We start from the raw sequence: 18154 nt of genomic DNA, 5'->3' as shown, positions 1-18154 counted from the left end.
ATCTTCACTAGGAAGGCCGGAAAACGGATCTTTCATGACAAGATTCAGCAAGGCAGCATTAATTTCACAAGATTCAACATCGGTAAGAGGAGCAATCGGAGTGCTAATAAAATCATTGTGGTTGGTATTGGTAAAGTCACACAATTTAGTGTTATCTTGAGCCATCGTGACAAGCAAGCAATCCAACACACAAGCAAACTAGAAACGGGCAAAAAAAGGCAAATAGAGAAAGAGAGGAAGGATAGAGAGAGAGAGGACGAATAAAACGGCAAGGGTGAAGTGGGGGAGAGGAAAACGAGAGGCAAATGGCAAATAATGTAATGCGGGAGATAAGGGTTTGTGATGGGTACTTGGTATGTTGACTTTTGCGTAGACCTCCCCGGCAACGGCGCCAGAAATCCTTCTTGCTACCTCTTGGGCACTTGCGTTGGTTTTCCCTTGAAGAGGAAAGGGTGGTGCAGCAAAGTAGCGTAAGTATTTCCCTCAGTTTTTGAGAACCAAGGTATCAATCTAGTAGGAGGCTATGCGCGAGTCCCTCGCACCTACACAAAACAAATAAATCCTCGCAACCAACGCGATAAGGGGTTGTCAGTCCCTACACGGTCACTTACGAGAGTGAGATCTGATAGATATGATAAGATAACATTTTTGGTATTTTTATGATAAAGATGCAAAGTAAAATAAGAGCAATGAAAATAACTAAGTATTAGAAGATTTAATATGATGAAGATAGACCCCGGGGCCATAGGTTTCACTAGTGGCTTCTCTCAAGAGCATAAGTATTCTACGGTGGGTGAACAAATTACTGTTGAGCAATTGACAGAATTGAGCATAGTTATGAGAATATCTAGGTATGATCATGTATATAGGCATCACATCCAAGATAAGTAGACCGACTCCTGCCTGCATCAACTACTATTACTCCACACATCGACCGCTATCCAGCATGCATCTAGAGTATTAAGTTCAAGAGAACAGAGTAACACTTTAAGCAAGATGACATGATGTAGAGGGATAAATTCATGCAATATGATAAAATCCCCGCAAGATTGAACCCAAAGCTAAGCACTTCTCCCACTGCAAGAATGATCAATCTAGTAGGCCAGACCAAACTGATAATTCAAAGAGACTTGCAAATATAACCAATCATACATAAAAGAATTCAGAGAAGATTCAAATATTGTTCATAGATAAACTTGATCATAAACCCACAATTCATCGGTCCCAACAAACACACCGCAAAAGAAGATTACATCGAATAGATCTCCACAAGAGAGGGGGAGAACTTTGTATTGAGATCCAAAAAGAGAGAAGAAGCCATCTAGTTAATAACTATGGACCCGAAAGTCTGAAGTAAACTACTCACACTTCATCGGAGAGGCTATGGTGTTGATGTAGAAGCCCTCCATGATCGATGCCCCCTCCGGTGGAGCTCCAGAACAGGCCCCAAGATGGGATCTCGTGGATACAGAAAGTTACGACGGTGGAATTAGGGTTTTGGCTCCATATCTAATCATTTGTGGGTACGTAGGTATATATAGGAGGAAGAAGTATGTAGGTATATTATTTGGTTCTTCTCTGAATTCTTATATGCATGATTTGATATCTTTGCAAGTCTCTTCAAATTATCGGTTTAGTTTGGCCTATTAGATTGATCTTTCTTGCAATGGGTGAAGTGCTTAGCTTTGGGTTCAATCTTGCGGTGTCCTTTCCCAATGACAACAGGGTCAGCAAGGCACGTATTGTATTGTTGCCATCGAGGATAAAAAGATGGGGTTTATATAATATTGCTTGAGTTTATCCCTCTACATCATTTCATCTTGCCTAATGCATTAATCTATTCTTCTGAACTTAATACTCTAGATGCATGATGGATAGCGGTCGATGTGTGGAGTAATCACTACTAGGGAAAAGCCTAGCAGCAGCGCGGGTTTTGGGCCTATTAGCAGCGCGGGGGCCGGCGCTACTAATAAGGCGCTACAGCTAATGTATAGCAGTAGCGCGGGCGCACCCGTGCTACTACTACGTCCGTTAGTAGTAGCGTGGGTAAAAACCCGCACTACTACTGACCCGCGGAATTTTTTTCCGGATTTTTTGCCCGAATTTTCAAATTTCTAAATTATTTTAACCTCTAATCTCTAATCACCCTCATCGCTGCTCAATTTAATCTCTAATCACCCCTCATCATTCCAAATCATCTAACTTCCCAGACGGTCACCCATCCTCTCACTACTCCAGCCTGAGCACGCTTAACTTCCGGGTTCTATTCTCCCTCAATTCCAAGTCTGCACTTGTTGTTTTCCTGACAATAGTAAGATGTCAATCCTATTAACCCTCGGGAGTTTAGCTTGAGCATGAAGTCAGACATTTCGCTGTTTGAGTTTAAAACTATTGTTCTAAACCACAATAATTATTTAGTAACACTAATATTTCTTGAATAAGGAGTTTGACCACATTTTGACCAAAGTTTGACCACAGTTTGACCAGATTTGACCAAAATTCCAAAAAACTGAAATAATTATTTAGTAACACTAATATTCTTGAATAATTATTTAGTAACACTAATACGTCTTGAATAAGTAGTTTGACCACAGTTTGACCAGATTTGACTAAAATTTAAAAAAAACTGAAATTTGAGCATAACCTTTTCCTTTTAGAATTTGAGGATTCTAAAAATTTGCAAACAGGCCATAGGCGGTCTCCATCGTATGCGGATTTTCATGCTGAACATTTTGATATATTCTACTTTTTTTTCTGACATCGTATGCAAAAGTTATAGCTGTTTTACGTTTTCCCTACACTTTTTGCAAAACATGTCCAAATTTAAGTTTTTAAATTTTCCTAACTAGTAGATGTAAGAAAATAACTACATCTCGAAGGATTTTAATTTTTGAAACATTTTGATATATTATACGTTTTTTTCTAACATCGTATGCAAAAGTTATAGCCGTTTTACATTTTCCCTACACTTTTTGCAAAACATGTCCAAATTTAAGTTTTTAAATTTTCCTAACTAGTAGATGTAGTAACATAACTACATCTCGAAGGATTTTAATTTTTGAAGTTTTTATCATTTTCTTTTGCTTTTTACAAAACCGAAAAGGCGATCCACAGGGGGGGGTAGAGTTTCAAAATGGGACCTTTAGTAGTAGCAAGGGATTTTACCCCTCGCTACTACTATGGCATGTCCCAGAGGGGCACGGTTGAGGCCTCTTAGTAGTAGCGAGGGGTAAAAACTTAGTAGTAGCGCGGGTTTATAACCCTCGCTACTACTATGGCATGGCCCAGGGGCACGGTAGAGACCGCTTAGTAGTAGCGAGGGGTAAAAACCAGCGCTACTGCTATCAACTTAGTAGTAGCGAGGGTTAAAAACCCGTGCTACTACTATGGCATGTCCCGGGGGGCACGGTAGAGACCGCTTAGTAGTAGCGAGGGTTAAAAACCAGCGCTACTGCTATCAACTTAGTAGTAGCGAGGTTTAAAAACCCGTGCTGCTGCTACTTAGCAGCAGCGCCTGATTTTAAAGCGCGCTGCTGGTAAGATTCTGTGTATAGGCTTTTCCCTAGTAGTGAATAGCAGTAGATGCAGAATCGTTTCGGTCTACTTGACACGGACGTGATGCCTATATTCATGATCATTGCCTTAGATATTATCATAACTATGCGCTTTTCTATCAATTGCTTGGCAGTAATTTGTTCACCCACCTTAATACATGCTATCATGAGAGAAGCCACTAGTGAAACCTATGGCTCCCGGGTCTACTTTAATTTATGATCTATAATTCTAGTTTACTATTTATTTTGCAATCTTTATTTTCCAATCTATAAAACAAAAATACCAAAAATATTATCTTATTATCTTTATCAGATCTCACTTTTGCAAGTGGCCGTGAAGGGATTGACAACCCCTTTATCGCGTTGGTTGCAAGGTTCTTGATTGTTTGTGCAGGTACTAGGCGACTTGCTTCTAGTCTCCTACTGGATTGATACCTTCGTTCTCAAAAACTAAGGGAAATACTTACGCTACTTTGCTGCATCACCCTTTCCTCTTCAAGGGAAAACCAACACATGCTCAAGAGGTAGCAAGTAGTTCATCACAGAAATCAGTTCTAGTGATTCCTACACCAATTAGTGAGGAAGCTAATGACAATGATCATGAAAACTTTTGATCAAGTTACTACCAAACCTCGTAGGTCAACCAGAGTAAGATCTGCACCGGAGTGGTACGGTAATCCTGTTCTGGAGGTCATGTTACTTGACCATGATGAACCTACGAACTATGAAGAAGCGATGATAAGCCCAAAATGGCTTGAGGCCATGAAATCTGAGATAGAATCCATGTATGAGAACAAAGTGTGGACTTTGGTGGACTTGCCCGTTGACCGGCAAGCCATTGAGAATAAATGGATCTTCAAGAGGAAGACGGATGCTGATAGTAGTGTTACTATCTACAAAGCTTGAATTGTCGCAAAAAGTTTTCAACAAGTTCAAGGTGTTGACTACGATGAGATTTTCTCACTCGTAGCGATGCTTAAGTCTAACCGAATCATGTTAGCAATTGCCACATTTTGTGAAATCTGGCAAATGGATGTCAAAACTGCATTCCTTAATGGATTTCTTAAAGAAAAGTTGTATATGATACAATAAGAAGGTTTTGTCAATCCTAAAGGTGCTAACAATGTGTGCAAGCTCCAGCGATCCATCTATGGACTGGTGCAAGCATCTCGGAGTTGGAATATATTCTTTGATAAAGTGATCAAAGCATATGGTTTTATACAGACTTGCGGTGAAGCCTGTGTTTACAAGAAAGTGAGTGGGAGCACTACAACCTTTCTGATAAGTATATGTGAATGACATATTGTTGATCAGAAATGATGTAGAATTTTCTGGAAAGCATAAAGGAGTGTTTGAAAGGAGTTTTTCAAAGAAAGACCTCGGTGAAGCTACTTACATATTGAGGATCAAGATCTATAGAGATAGATCAATACGCTTGATATAGTTTTCAATGAGTACATACCTTGACTAGATTTTGAAGTAATTCAAAATGGAATAGTCAAAGAAGGAGTTCTTGCCTGTGTTGCAAGGTGTGAAGTTGAGTAAAGACTCAAAACCGGACCATGACAGAAAATAGAAAGAGAATGAAAAGTCATTCCCTATATATGTCTCAGTCATAGGTTCTATAAATTATGCTATGTTGTGTACCATACCTATTGTGTACCTCACCAAGAGTTTGGCAAGAGGGTACAATAGTGATCCAGGAGTGGATCACTAAACAACAATCAAAATTATCCTTAGTGGAATAAGGAAATGTTTCTCGGTTATGGAGGTGACAAAGAGTTCGTCATAAGGAGTTTCGTCGATGCAAGCTTTGACACCGATCTGGATGACTCTAAGTCTCGATCTGGATACATAGGAAATTTGCAAAATACATAGAAAATTTGCAAAATACATACGGCTCTGAATATGGCAGACCTGTTGACTAAACTTCTCTCACAAAGCAAAACATGATCACTCTTTAGGTGTTAATCACATAGCGATGTGAACTAGATTATTGACTCTAGGAAACCCTTTTGGGTATTAGTCACATGGAGATGTGAACTAGTCACATAAAGATGTGAACTATTGGTGTTAATCACATGGCGATGTGAACTAGATTATTGACTCTAGTGCAAGTGGGAGACTCAAGGAAATATGCCCTAGAGGCAATAATAAAGTTGTTATTTATATTTCCTTATATCATGATAAATGTTTATTATTCATGCTAGAATTGTATTAACCGGAAACTTAGTACATGTGTGGATACATAGACAAAACAGAGTATCCCTAGTATGCGTCTACTTGACAAGCTCGTTAATCAAAGATGGTTAAGTTTCCTGGCCATAGACATGTGTTGTCATTTGATGAACGGGATCACATCATTAGAGAATGATGTGATGGACAAGACCCATCCGTTAGCTTAGCATAAATGATCATTTAGTTTTATTGCTATTGCTTTCATCATGACTTATACATGTTCCTCTGACTATGAGATTATGCAACTACCGAATACCGGAGGAATGATGACCCACAAGTATAGGGGATCTATCGTAGTCCTTTTGATAAGTAAGAGTGTTGAACCCAACGAGGAGCAGAAGGAAATGACAAGAGGTTTTCAGTAAGGTATTCTCTGCAAGCACTGGAATTATCGGTAACAGATAGTTTTGTGATAAGGTAATTTGTAACAGGTAACAAGTAACAAAAGTAAATAAGGTGCAGCAAGATGGCCCAATCCTTTTTGTAGTAAAGGACAAGCCTGGACAAACTCTTATATAAATGAAAGCGCTCCCGAGGACACATGGGAATTATCATCACGCTCATATGATTCGCATTTTTTACTTTGATAATTTGATATGTGGGTGGATCGGTGCTTGGGTACTGCCTTTCCTTGGACAAGCATCCCACTTATGATTAACCCCTCTCGCAAGCATCCACAACTACAAAAGAAGTATTAAGGTAAATGTCGGTGTCAAAACTGGCGGATCTCGGGTAGGGGGTCTCGAACTGTGTGTCTAAGGCGGATGGTAACAGGAGGCAGGGGACACGATGTTTACCCAGGTTCGGGCCCTCTAGATGGAGGTAATACCCTATGTCCTGCTTGATTGTTCTTGATGATATGAGTATTACAAGAGTTGATCTACCACGAGATCGTAGAGGCTAAACCCTAGAGGCTAGCCTATGGTATGATTGTATGTTGTCCTACAGACTAAACCCTCCGGTTTATATAGACACCGGAGGGGGCCAGGGTTACACAGAGTCGGTTACAAGGGAGGAGATATACATATCCGTATTGCCAAGCTTGCCTTCCACGCCAAGGAGAGTCCCATTCGGACACCGGACGAAGTCTTCAATCTTGTATCTTCATAGTCCAACAGTCCAGCCAAAGGATATAGTCCGGCTGTCCGGAGACCCCCTAATCCAGGACTCCCTCAGTAGCCCCTGAACCAGGCTTCAATGACGATGAGTCCGGCGCGCAGTTTTGTCTTCGGTATTGCAAGGCGGGTTCCTCCTACGAATACTCCATAGAAGATTTTGAACACAAGGATAGTGTCCGGCTCTGCAAAACAAGTTCCACATACCACCATGGAGACAATAATATTTCCACAGATCTAATCTGCTGACACGTTTGACAACATGACATCACGCCACGGCCCGGCCATTATTCGAACCGTTTTTCTCAACCAGCTACTGCACACATCGGAAGGTGGTTTCCTTGGCATGTCTTGTCGAAGCATAGATCGTGTCCCCTTATCACGGGATTCTCATCAATACGGATGTGGGTAACCTAACCGTGCCATCAATTACGGCACTTGGGGAATAAGAGGCTTTACCAGGCGAGTGGGGAGGTGCATCGCCTCTTCCGCCCTTATAAAGGGATTAGGATTCACTCTTTTCACCCACGCCTTCTTCCCGATTCATTCCATTCTGCTCAGGCTCCAGCGCCCAAGCGTCCACCTTCTCTACCCACAAAAGGTCTTACAAAGATGTCCAGATCCGAAGCAGGAGGTAAATGGATGGCCTCCACCGTCCAAGAGAAGGATATCAAAAAGCTTCAGGAGGCCGGGTATCTGGTCAAGAAAATCAGCCACCGTCTCCCAACGGCGGGACAGATCGTCCCTACTCCGGAACCCCACGAGAGGGTTGTATTCCTTGCTCACTTTGTCCGTGGGCTATGGTTTCCCCTCCACCCGTTCATCCGTGGCATCATGTATTATTATGGGATCGATCTTCACGATCTGTCCCCTAACTCTTTCCTCAACATATCCACATTCATTGTCGTGTGCGAGGATTTTCTCCGTATTCCGCCGCACTTCGGTTTATGGCTAAAGGTTTTTAATGTGATGCCCAAGGTGGTGGGCGGTGAGCACGCCGAGTGCAGGGGCACTATGGTCAGCAAGATGCCCAACATCATATGGCCAACGGGAACCTTTAATGATTCTGTCAAGGAGTGGCAACAACAGTGGTTTTACATCACTGATCCGTGCAACAAGGAATGGGCCGCCTCTCCTGAGTTTCGACCCGACGCCCCTCTGCGGCTTACATCCTGGGTCAAGAAAGGCCTGGACTGGTCCTCATCTGATGAACTGTTGGTGCTTCAGGCGCGCGTTAAAGATATGGGAGATAAGAACATTGAGCTTGTCAACGTAGTCCAGGTGATGTTAATATACCGGATACTGCCTTGTCAACACCGGACTTGCAATCTATGAGATTTCGATCCGGCTAGGCACCAAACTTTGCGAAGGTTCTTCGGCTCCTTGCACGAGGATATTTGTAAGGTGCTTTTCAAGTCCAGCAAATCATGGCCATACTCCAACAAAGATCGCGGGTACCAACTGTCCCGCCCTGCAAGTTCGGTGAGTTTATCAAACTTTTCTATCCGCATGACCCAAAGGAAGCGCTTAACGCATGTTTATTCAACTCCCCCAGAGCTGGACGAAGAAGGCGGAGCGGATTCATTGTCCGGCCCCATTGCCCAAAGACCCGGCCATCCCACTTCTGATGAAGATGCTGATCTCGGCGCCCTACAAGGTGCCAAAGAAGACGGCCGAAAAGGAGGCCAAAAAGACCCGGGGCGGCCTTCGTCGTCACGGTACTTTGGACACCATACCCGAAGGCTCTGATGCCCGTTCCGCCTCCGAAGAGGATAAAAAGGAGGAGGAAGATGAATCCCTTGCAGGGGGAAAGAGGAAGAGGACGGGCTCCGCACCCTTGGAGGCTGCACTGCCCAAAAAGGGAATTGCTTCTCTTCTGGAGGAGTCCACTGCCGCCGCCGACATCGGCCTGGCATGGGATCCCAGGGCCCAGCCCCTGGTCAACTCGTAAGTACATAAAATCCGAGTACGTTTAAGCGTCCGAACTCATCGTGGCTTAGTATTTTAACCTTAAGCCATATTTTTTGATAGTCCGGTGAGGTCCCGTACCAAGCAGTCCTCATCAGAGGACCTGCTAAGCTCGAATGCTATGGAGAGTGGTACACCCCAAAAGGCCCCTTCCTCCAAATAGGTGCATAACACCGAGGCTTCATCCTAGAAGGACCCTGGCCAAGGTGGAAAGGAAGAAACCATGAGGGCGGCGCCTGGAGGTCAAAACGCAGGGGCCGGACATGTGGGGGAAAAGATTCCCATAGGGGCTGACGGCGGGGGCGACCCTGAGATCGGCTCCTCACCGGATGCGATTCCAGAGGTTTATAAGGCTCCAGAATCAAGAAGGCAGCCTCCTTCGGCTGGAGGGGGCGTGCCTGCTCCGCCGGCGACCTCTGTCCATCCAGAGGTGTCGGATGCTTTGTTGGTGGCGTTACGGGACACCTCCATTGTTGACGAACACCGTGCCCTTATGGATGCGGTGATTGAGAAGATTGAGTCAACCGAGAGTGGACTAAACGAAGCCTGTATCAGCCTTATAAGAGGCTTTGATGTATGTTTTATAAGTTGCCGAAGACTGTCATAGTATAGATAGTAGCCCCTGATACCCTGTTCGATGAAAGAAGGAACCAGACAGGGGATCACATTGATGATCACAGGAAGACTCATTGAGTGATATTGATTTCTCTTCTGCTGCAAGCAGATACCTATAGCGGCTGCTGCCTCTCGTACTGCGGAGATCTCCAGACTGAATCAAAGTCTGGAGCAGGCCAGAGAAGAAATTGGCCAATTAAAAATGCAGTTGAGGGATAAACAAGGTATGCACAAGCGTTGCGCGCATTTATTGTGAAATAAATGTTCAGTATGGAATAAACTGCATAATTTGTGCTAGGGGTTATGACCGAAGTCGAGGCCCTCAAAAGGGCCGTTGCCGTGGCCGAGAAAAAGGCAGCCACAGAGCGGGCTCTTCGTGAGAAACATGAAGCCAGAGTTATTAAAGCTGAGCAGGAGCTGCAAGAGGCCGTAAGTAAATGCGAGGCCTTGGAGCAGAGTTTAACGGAGAAAGAATTCAAACTCACCAAGGCACGTCAAGCCACGAGCGACGCCCGGGGGGAAACCCAAAGCGCCCTGAAGGGGATCCAAGAGGTGAGAAAGATCGCGGCGGGTAAGGCTAAAGCAAGTATTTGAAGGGAAAACTATGTTTCTAATTGTGAATCCGGACTTCTCAGGTGTATTTGCCCAGCTACCTCACAGTATATCAGATGCCGCTCACTTCTACCGAGCCAAAGGAAGGAACACCGCTGATAAGCTCTTTTGGTCACAGTATTTGGCACCGAATTATCCGGTGCCTTTTGCCGATCAACTAAAACAGCTGATCGAACTGCATAAAGGTGCGGGTCATCCCAGAAGTAATGTCTTAAATCATAGAATTTTTTTCTTTTGTTGGTATGTGAAACTAGGTGGTATAAATTTAGCAACAATGCAATTAGCATAATCAGCATACCACGGAGCAGTATGAGAAGCATTTATGACAGCTAATTGTTCATTAGGAAAGCTATCATCAATAGGTAGTGGGTCATCAAGAACATTCTCTAACCTAGACAAGTTGTCCGCAATGGGGTTCTCAGCTCCTTTTGTAACAATAATATGCAAATCAAATTCTTATAGTAGGAGAACCCATCTAATAAGTCTAGGTTTAGCATCGTTATTTTCCATAAGATATTTAATAGCAGCACGATCAGTGTGAACAGTTACTTTAGAATCAACAATATAAGGTATGAACTTATCACAAGCAAATACAACTGCTAAAAATTCTTTTTCAGTAGTAGCATAATTTTTCTGGGCACTGTCTAGAGTTTTAATAGCATATTGGATAACATTTAGTTTCTTATCAACTCTTTGTCCTAGAACAACACCTACAGCATAATCACTAGCATCGCACATAATTTCAAAAGGTAATTCCAATCAGGAGGCTGAATAATAGGTGCAGAAATCAAAGCTTTCTTAAGTATTTCAAATGCTTCTACACAATCATCATTAAAGACAAAAGGAACATCTTTTTGTAAAAGATTAGTCAGAGGCCAGGAATTTTTTTGAGAAGTCTTTAATGAACCTCCTATAAAAACCGGCATGACCAAGGAAACTTCTTATACCTTTAATGTCCTTAGGGAATGACATCTTTTCAATAGCATCAACTTTAGCTTTATCAACTTCAATACCTCTTTCAGAAATTTTATGCCCCAAGACAATGCCTTCATTAACCATTAAGTGGCACTTCTCCCAAATCAAGACAAGATTAGTTTCTTCACATCTCTTCAAAACTTGATCAAGGTTTCTTAAGCAATCATCAAAAGAAGTTCCATATATAGAAAAATCATCCATGAAAACCTCAACAATCTTTTCACAAAAGTCAGAGAATATAGCAGTCATACATCTTTGAAAGGTAGCAGGTGCATTACATAAACCAAAAGGCATACGTCCATAAGCAAAGGTACCAAAAGGGAAAGTAAAGGTGGTCTTTTCTTGATCCTCTTTTGACACAGGTATTTGAGAGAAACCAGAATAACCGTCTAGAAAGCAAAAATGTGTATGTTTAGATAATCTTTCTAGCATTTGATCAATAAAAGGAAAAGGGTAATGATCCTTTTTAGTAGCTTTATTTAGTTTGCGGAAATCAATTACCACTATAACCTATAACAATTCTTTGTGGGACCAATCGATCTTTATCATTAGGAACAACAATAATACCTCCCTTCTTAGGGACACAATGGACATGACTTACCCACTAACTATTAGCAACATGATAAATTATACCTGCCTCAAGAAGCTTTAGTATTTATTTTCTCACCACTTCTTTCATCTTAGGATTTAACCGTCATTGGTGATCAACAACCGGTTTAGCATCTTTTTTTCCAATTTTATTTTGTGCTAGCATAGAGTGGGACTAATGCCCTTAAGATCATCAAGAGTATATCCAATAGCAGCATGGTGCTTCTACAGAGTTTTCAACATTTCCTCTTCTTCCTGCTCTGAAAGGTTAGCACTAACACTACCAAAAAAAAGACACATCCGTGACATTTTGGGCTGAACGAAATTTTTTCTGTCGTACATATGACACTTCTATGACGATAATTGTGACAAAACCCGGTATCATCATAGATGTGGTGGGCTCCTACTTATATGAAAAAAATGGGCTTTTTGTCCTGGGCGGGCCGGAGACGCAGCCGCATGACATTCTTTGGGCCGTCCATGATGAAAAAAACCATGGTAGAAGCGAGGGGGAGGAAAATTTCGGGGAGTTCCCGGTTACGGTGGGAGGTCGGGGGCCGAGCGATGCGCGTTTCTCTCGTACACGTACGCGTGTGTGTGTGAGGCGTTGGCTCTAACTGAACCCGAGCGAGGCATTGGGCTCTAACTGAACCCGAGCGATTGCACTGCAGGCTACGTGTTACTGAACCCGAGCGATCGATCGATGGATGTTAACTGAACCCGATCGAGCGATTCCTTCGCTACTGCTGTTAACTGAAGCCGATCGATGCTGCCTCTGGGATGAAAAGTGAGCATTGCAGGGGGGGGGGGTTGGATGAACAGTGAGTGGTGGCGTTGTCTCTGGATGAACAGGACCTCATGGTGTGGTGGAGGGATGGATGAACAGTAGACGGTGGAGGGGTGCCCGTGGAGGGGTGGTTGAACATGACCCCGTGGTGTGGAGGGCTAGATGAACAATAAACGGTGGAGGGGTGCCCATGGAGGGGTGGTTGAACAGGGCCCCGTGGTGTGGAGGGCTGGATGAACAGTAGAAGGTGGAGGGGTGGTTGAACAGTAGCCGGTGGAGTAGCGCGCGATGGAGGCTGGATGAACAGGAGCCCATGGAGGCTGGATGAACAGGAACCCGTGGAGGCTGGATGAACAGGAGCCCGTGGAGGCTGGAGGAGGTCGACGGTGGAGATGAACAGAATCCTGTGGAGTCCCGTTTTGCGGTATGCCACACCCCTCCCGATGAACAGGAACCCCGTTTCGACCGTAGCGCTCCAACACAAGTCCGTTTCCTCCGTTTTGCGGTACTCCACACCCCTCCCGATCATCAGGACCCCCGTTTCGACCGTAGGAGGTCCGTTTCCTCCGTTTTGCGGTACGCCACACCCTCCCGATCAACAGGACCCCCGTTTCGACCGTAGGAGGTCCATTTCCTCTGTTTTGCGGTACGCCACACCCGTCCCGATGAATAGGATCCCGTTTCGAACGTGGCCGGTCGAACACAAGGACGTTTCCTCTGTTCTGCGGTACGCCGGGCCTCGTTTCCATCGCCCGTTCCGTCCGAGCCCTCCTGATGAACACGACGCATTCCGTTGCCTCCCCATGAAAACGATGCATTCCGTTGCCTCCCCATGAACACGACGCATTCCGTTGCCTCCCCATGTACACGACGCATTCCATTGCCTCCCCATGAACACGACTACGACGTTGTTTCTCTGTTCCAACCCAGCCATGTACACGAGCCCTCGCCGTACGTATGCGTGAGTAGGCGTTCGAGACCCCGCCCGTATGTACACATACGTGGCCGTATTTTCTTTCTTGCACCCAGACCGCTGTACGTACGTGTACATGCTACGTGCGCGCCTCTACTACGGCACGTGCGCGCCTCTACATCGACCAGTATATATGTATGTACACATTCGCGACCAGAATGACAATGCTACATACGCTTCGACCAGGTGGGTCCCGACTGTCAGACACTTCATTGCGTGCAAAGAGGTAGCTGGTGGGTCCCAGCAGTCAGGGGGGCTAATCGTTTTGTTTTTTTGCCCGGACGCACTTCCTTGTGTGCGAAGGTGTAGCTGGTGGGTCCCAGCAGTCAGGGGGGAACGTTTTTTTTTCACGAAATACGGTGGCCCGTCCGGTGGGTCCCCGCTGTCAGGTGGATGAATAATTATTTTGCATGTAATAAGGAGGCACTTCCTTGCTGTGGCCATGGACCCAGCCGTCAGCCTCTCCACATACAGTCCACGTCCGATGGAAGTTGTTCCTTGACCATGTTGACCACGCCGCGCCGATAGCACCTGGGCGGTGGACGACGGCGAGGCCTAGGAAGGGGACGACCGGGAGCCGGGGAAGACGCGGCAGTGGAAGCCCGTGCGGAGAGGAGTACGAGGGTTCACTGGTTCGGCTACGGTGTGAGGCTGCCATCGCCACAGGGCCTGGCCAGTGGTGAGAATAGTAGGGGGCGGTGAGGCCTCCGCGGCAGCACAGCCGGACACGCGAGGCAGGAGCATGCAGCACGACCGGTGCTGCTTTGGGCGGCTGGAGCAAGAAGACCAGAGGTTGAAGAAGCACTACGGCCGTTTGATGGACATCGTACGATCATTGGAGCTAGAATCATTCATATTGACTAAAGTTGACAAAGGCCCCCGTCCTAGTCAACTTAGTAGGCCCACAAGTCAGCCTCCCACCATGGTGGGTCCCAGCTAGCAGGGGGAGTATTCATTTTTTGTGCGTAATAAGGAGGCACTTCCGGTGGGTCCGAGCTGATAGCGGGGGGAACGTTTTTTCACGAAATATGCTGGCCCGTCCGATGGGTCCGAGCAGTCAGTGGGGAAACATTTTTTTCGCGAACTAAGGTGGCCCGTCCGGTGGGTCCCTGCTGTAAGGTGGAGGAATAATTATTTTGCGCGTAATAAGGAGGCACTTCCTTGCGGCCGCCTGGACCCAGCTGTCAGCCTCTCCATGTACAGTACTCTTCCGATGGAAGTCGGTCATTGACCATGTTGACCACGCCGCGCCGAGAGCACCAGGGCCGTGGTTTGGATGATGGCGAAGTCTAGGAAGGGGACGACGCGGAGCCGGGGAAGATGTAGTAGTGGAAGCCCTCGTGGAGAGGAGTATGAGGGTTCACTGGTTCGGCTGTGGTGTGAGGTTGCCGTCGCCGCAGAATAATAGGGGGTGTGTGTGAGTGGAGGGATGGCCTGGCCAACAGTGGGAGTAGTATGGGGTGGTGAGGCCTCCGCGGCAGCACAGCCGGCCACGGGAGGCAGGAGCAGGCGGCATGACCGGCGCTGCTTTGGGTGGCTGGACCAAGAAGACTAGGGGTTGAAGAAGCACTACGACCGTTGGATGGACATCGTACGGTCACTGAAGCTAGAAATGTTTATTATTGAGTAAGTTGACAAAGCCCTTGGTACGCTCCAACTTAGTAGGCCCATAGGTCAACCTCCAAAATAGTGCACCCCAGATGTTAGGGGGAGGAATCATTTTTTGGGCGGCCGAAGCTAAGAATATTCGGGATTGAAGAAGAAGCACGACATCCATTGGATAGACATCCAACTGCCACTACTGCTACAACCGTGTGTTGACTATAATAAGTTGGCAAAGCCTTGCATACGCGTCAACTTATTTTTTTAGGTTACGCGTCACTTAGTAGGCCCACAAGTTTGTGGCAGAGAACTTATAGCCCATTTGCGTTTTGTAAGAATGTACAACCCATTTTGGAATTCTAATGGAATTTACAACAGCCCATTTACAGTTTGTTAAAAGTACAACCCATTTTCTAGCTAGGACAATGATTAATAATTTCAACCAACCGTTGAAGACAGAATTCAATAAAATTTCCCACATTTTGATGGGCTTCGAGATATTTTTATCCCGAAATTTCTAATCAGATTAAATATAAATTTGTATTACGTAAAAATCCAACGAAACATTGCGCGCGCAACAATGAAAATTTAAGATTTTCAAAATCCATAAATAATATTTCATAAACTAATTTCGTCATTGGTGCATTTTTTTATAGTTACTGCCCAGTTTTTATAATTACATCCCATTTATTATTTTTAAAGCCCATTTTCCTGTTAAGCCTAATGCATCCCTCCTAGGAAAGATTTGCAGCCTAGCGGGGCGGAGAATAACAAGTTGACCTTGCCTGGGTATTCCTCAAAAAGACGTATAGCTGGGCTAGCCATTTTCATCTTGAAAAAATTAGTATCTGGGCTGGATATCTGGCCTGGGCTAGACGAGCCACAGCCCGCCCACTTAATACCCTGCTCTCGTCTGAACAACACCGAAATCATTGCCAAGAAAAACTCTGTAGTGCTCACGCCTCAAAAACACAAATACTGCTCGAGCTTCTTGGTCCCAGCTATCGGCCGCACCTTGTGCAATTCTCTCGTTTATATTGACTACATAGGTTGACAATGGTGTGGGACCGTGATGTCAGGAAACCAGGAGAAAGCAAAAAAAATATAGTTGTACATAATAAGGAGGCACTTACGTATGTACGGCTATGGCCCTAGTGGGTCCCTAGTGTCATCCAGTCAAAATAAAGTCATCTCCTGAATCCTCATGTTCGTTTACGATGTTAACAATGCTCGGCGCCACGGCGAGCGCAACAACTCGAAGTACAATGGAGAGGGCCTCGCGGGCCCTATGGATGGTCTGATACATCACCCGCTACTCATTTAGGAAGCCAGGATCATCGGACACCTATGAGTACCTTCGAGAAACTGAGGCGGCATGAAACGATAAGGCCGCGCTTGGGAGCTCTGGTTTATTTGAAACCTGTATTAGCATACAAGTGTAATTTACTCGTCATCGAAAACAACGCGTAAAATACAGGTGTACTGAAACCGAGGGCCTGAGGTCTGTAAGTAAAACCGGCGGGTTACACGTGTAATTTGAGAGACCAGTGTATATTTTACGAGCACTGCTATATGGACGACATTACCAGACGATACATGCATGACGTGCGTATCATGCCATCCATGGGCAAAGCTGAAACAACAGCTAAAGACTGGATTAGCAATCGTCCAAGTGTCATTCAGCGTTTTTATCGTGTGTCAAGTACTTTCGATATTTTACTAGTCGAAATCGACCAACCAAGCGCCTTCGCCCGAGACCATCTGCTTTAATTTACAAGCATCAGTTTTACAAACGGTTTTGGTTGGAAAACGACGATCCAATCACGGCCTAATATCATGAGTTGGTCGGAAGATCATATGGTTTCACGTCTAACCTACCCGACTTGTCATATAGGCTATGAATGAAACATCAGACGATGAACTTCTTAAGCACGGAAACAACAGAAGAGGAAGATCTTCTTAACAAGCAAATCACTGGCATTAGATTGACAAGCAAAACAATACGAAGCTTTATTATCAGGAGGCACGGTGAACAGCTCATGATGCCGCATGCCACAACATTCCAAGCTCAACTTTGCAATCAAACACAAGGCCTGGCATTACATAGACAATATTCAGAACAAACTCTTAACAAAGGAATATCTCAGTAGAGTAACTATTTACTTCTAAACTAAACATAGGAATAGGAAAAAACACTCGACGCTGCTCACAGCAAGGGCGTCCCACTCAAAAATATCAAATGCATGTCTTCTGGCTAACATCAATGAGCAAATTTTGACAAGGTTTTCCAATTCCAATATATTAAACTAACGTCTTCTTGCTAACATCAATGATTAAACTTTGACAAGCTTTTCCCATTAAAAATATGTAATGCCTATGATCGTGGAGTCCTGTCGCTTCTTGCTAACATCAATGATTAAACTTTGACAAGCTTTTCCCATTCAAAATATGTAATGCCTATGATCGTGGAGTCCTGTCGCTTCTTGTACTTGTTTGGGCACTTCTTGCCCAGGGCATTCCACGTGTTGTTAAATTGCCAATGGTCTCTACAGACTAGTCATGTCACCGATGTCTAATATTTATGGCACTGGCTGTAGCAATGGAGGGACTCGGTGCCAAACTAAGAAAAGGTGAAATTGGCACCTCTTTTGGCCTACATAGTGGAAGGCCTAATACTCTGTAAAGCTTATTGGTCATTCCTTCTGTAATGTAGCGCAAACAATGACTGCTTCTTTCTGCAAAGTGGAACGACCAACTGGACCCAGTAATGCATCAGTTTGCCTTGGACACATTGGCTCCTTTTGTGCAGTTCAACTAAAATTGAAGTCAGAATAAAACTGAGCTTTAATTTTGATATCCCTGTAAGCAACAAAAGGTATAAGGGAAACAATTACTCAGAAATAACGGTTGATGACTTGTACTCCTAGAAGAAAAACATCTACTGATCTACCTTATCTTAATGGGAAACAAAGTAGGAGAGTAGCAATTCTCAATTAGTGTGATTCATTCATATTAACTGAGACATTATCTTAACAATGCCTTGTTTCAAGATGTATAAAGTACAAAAAATAAGAAAAGTATCATTCCTAAAACAATGCGACTGATTCATTTTAACAGAGACATTATC

Source organism: Triticum aestivum, chromosome 1A (assembly GCF_018294505.1).
Source record: "Triticum aestivum cultivar Chinese Spring chromosome 1A, IWGSC CS RefSeq v2.1, whole genome shotgun sequence".
Classification (NCBI taxonomy): Eukaryota; Viridiplantae; Streptophyta; class Magnoliopsida; order Poales; family Poaceae; genus Triticum; species Triticum aestivum.
This window is presented reverse-complemented; position numbering follows the sequence as displayed.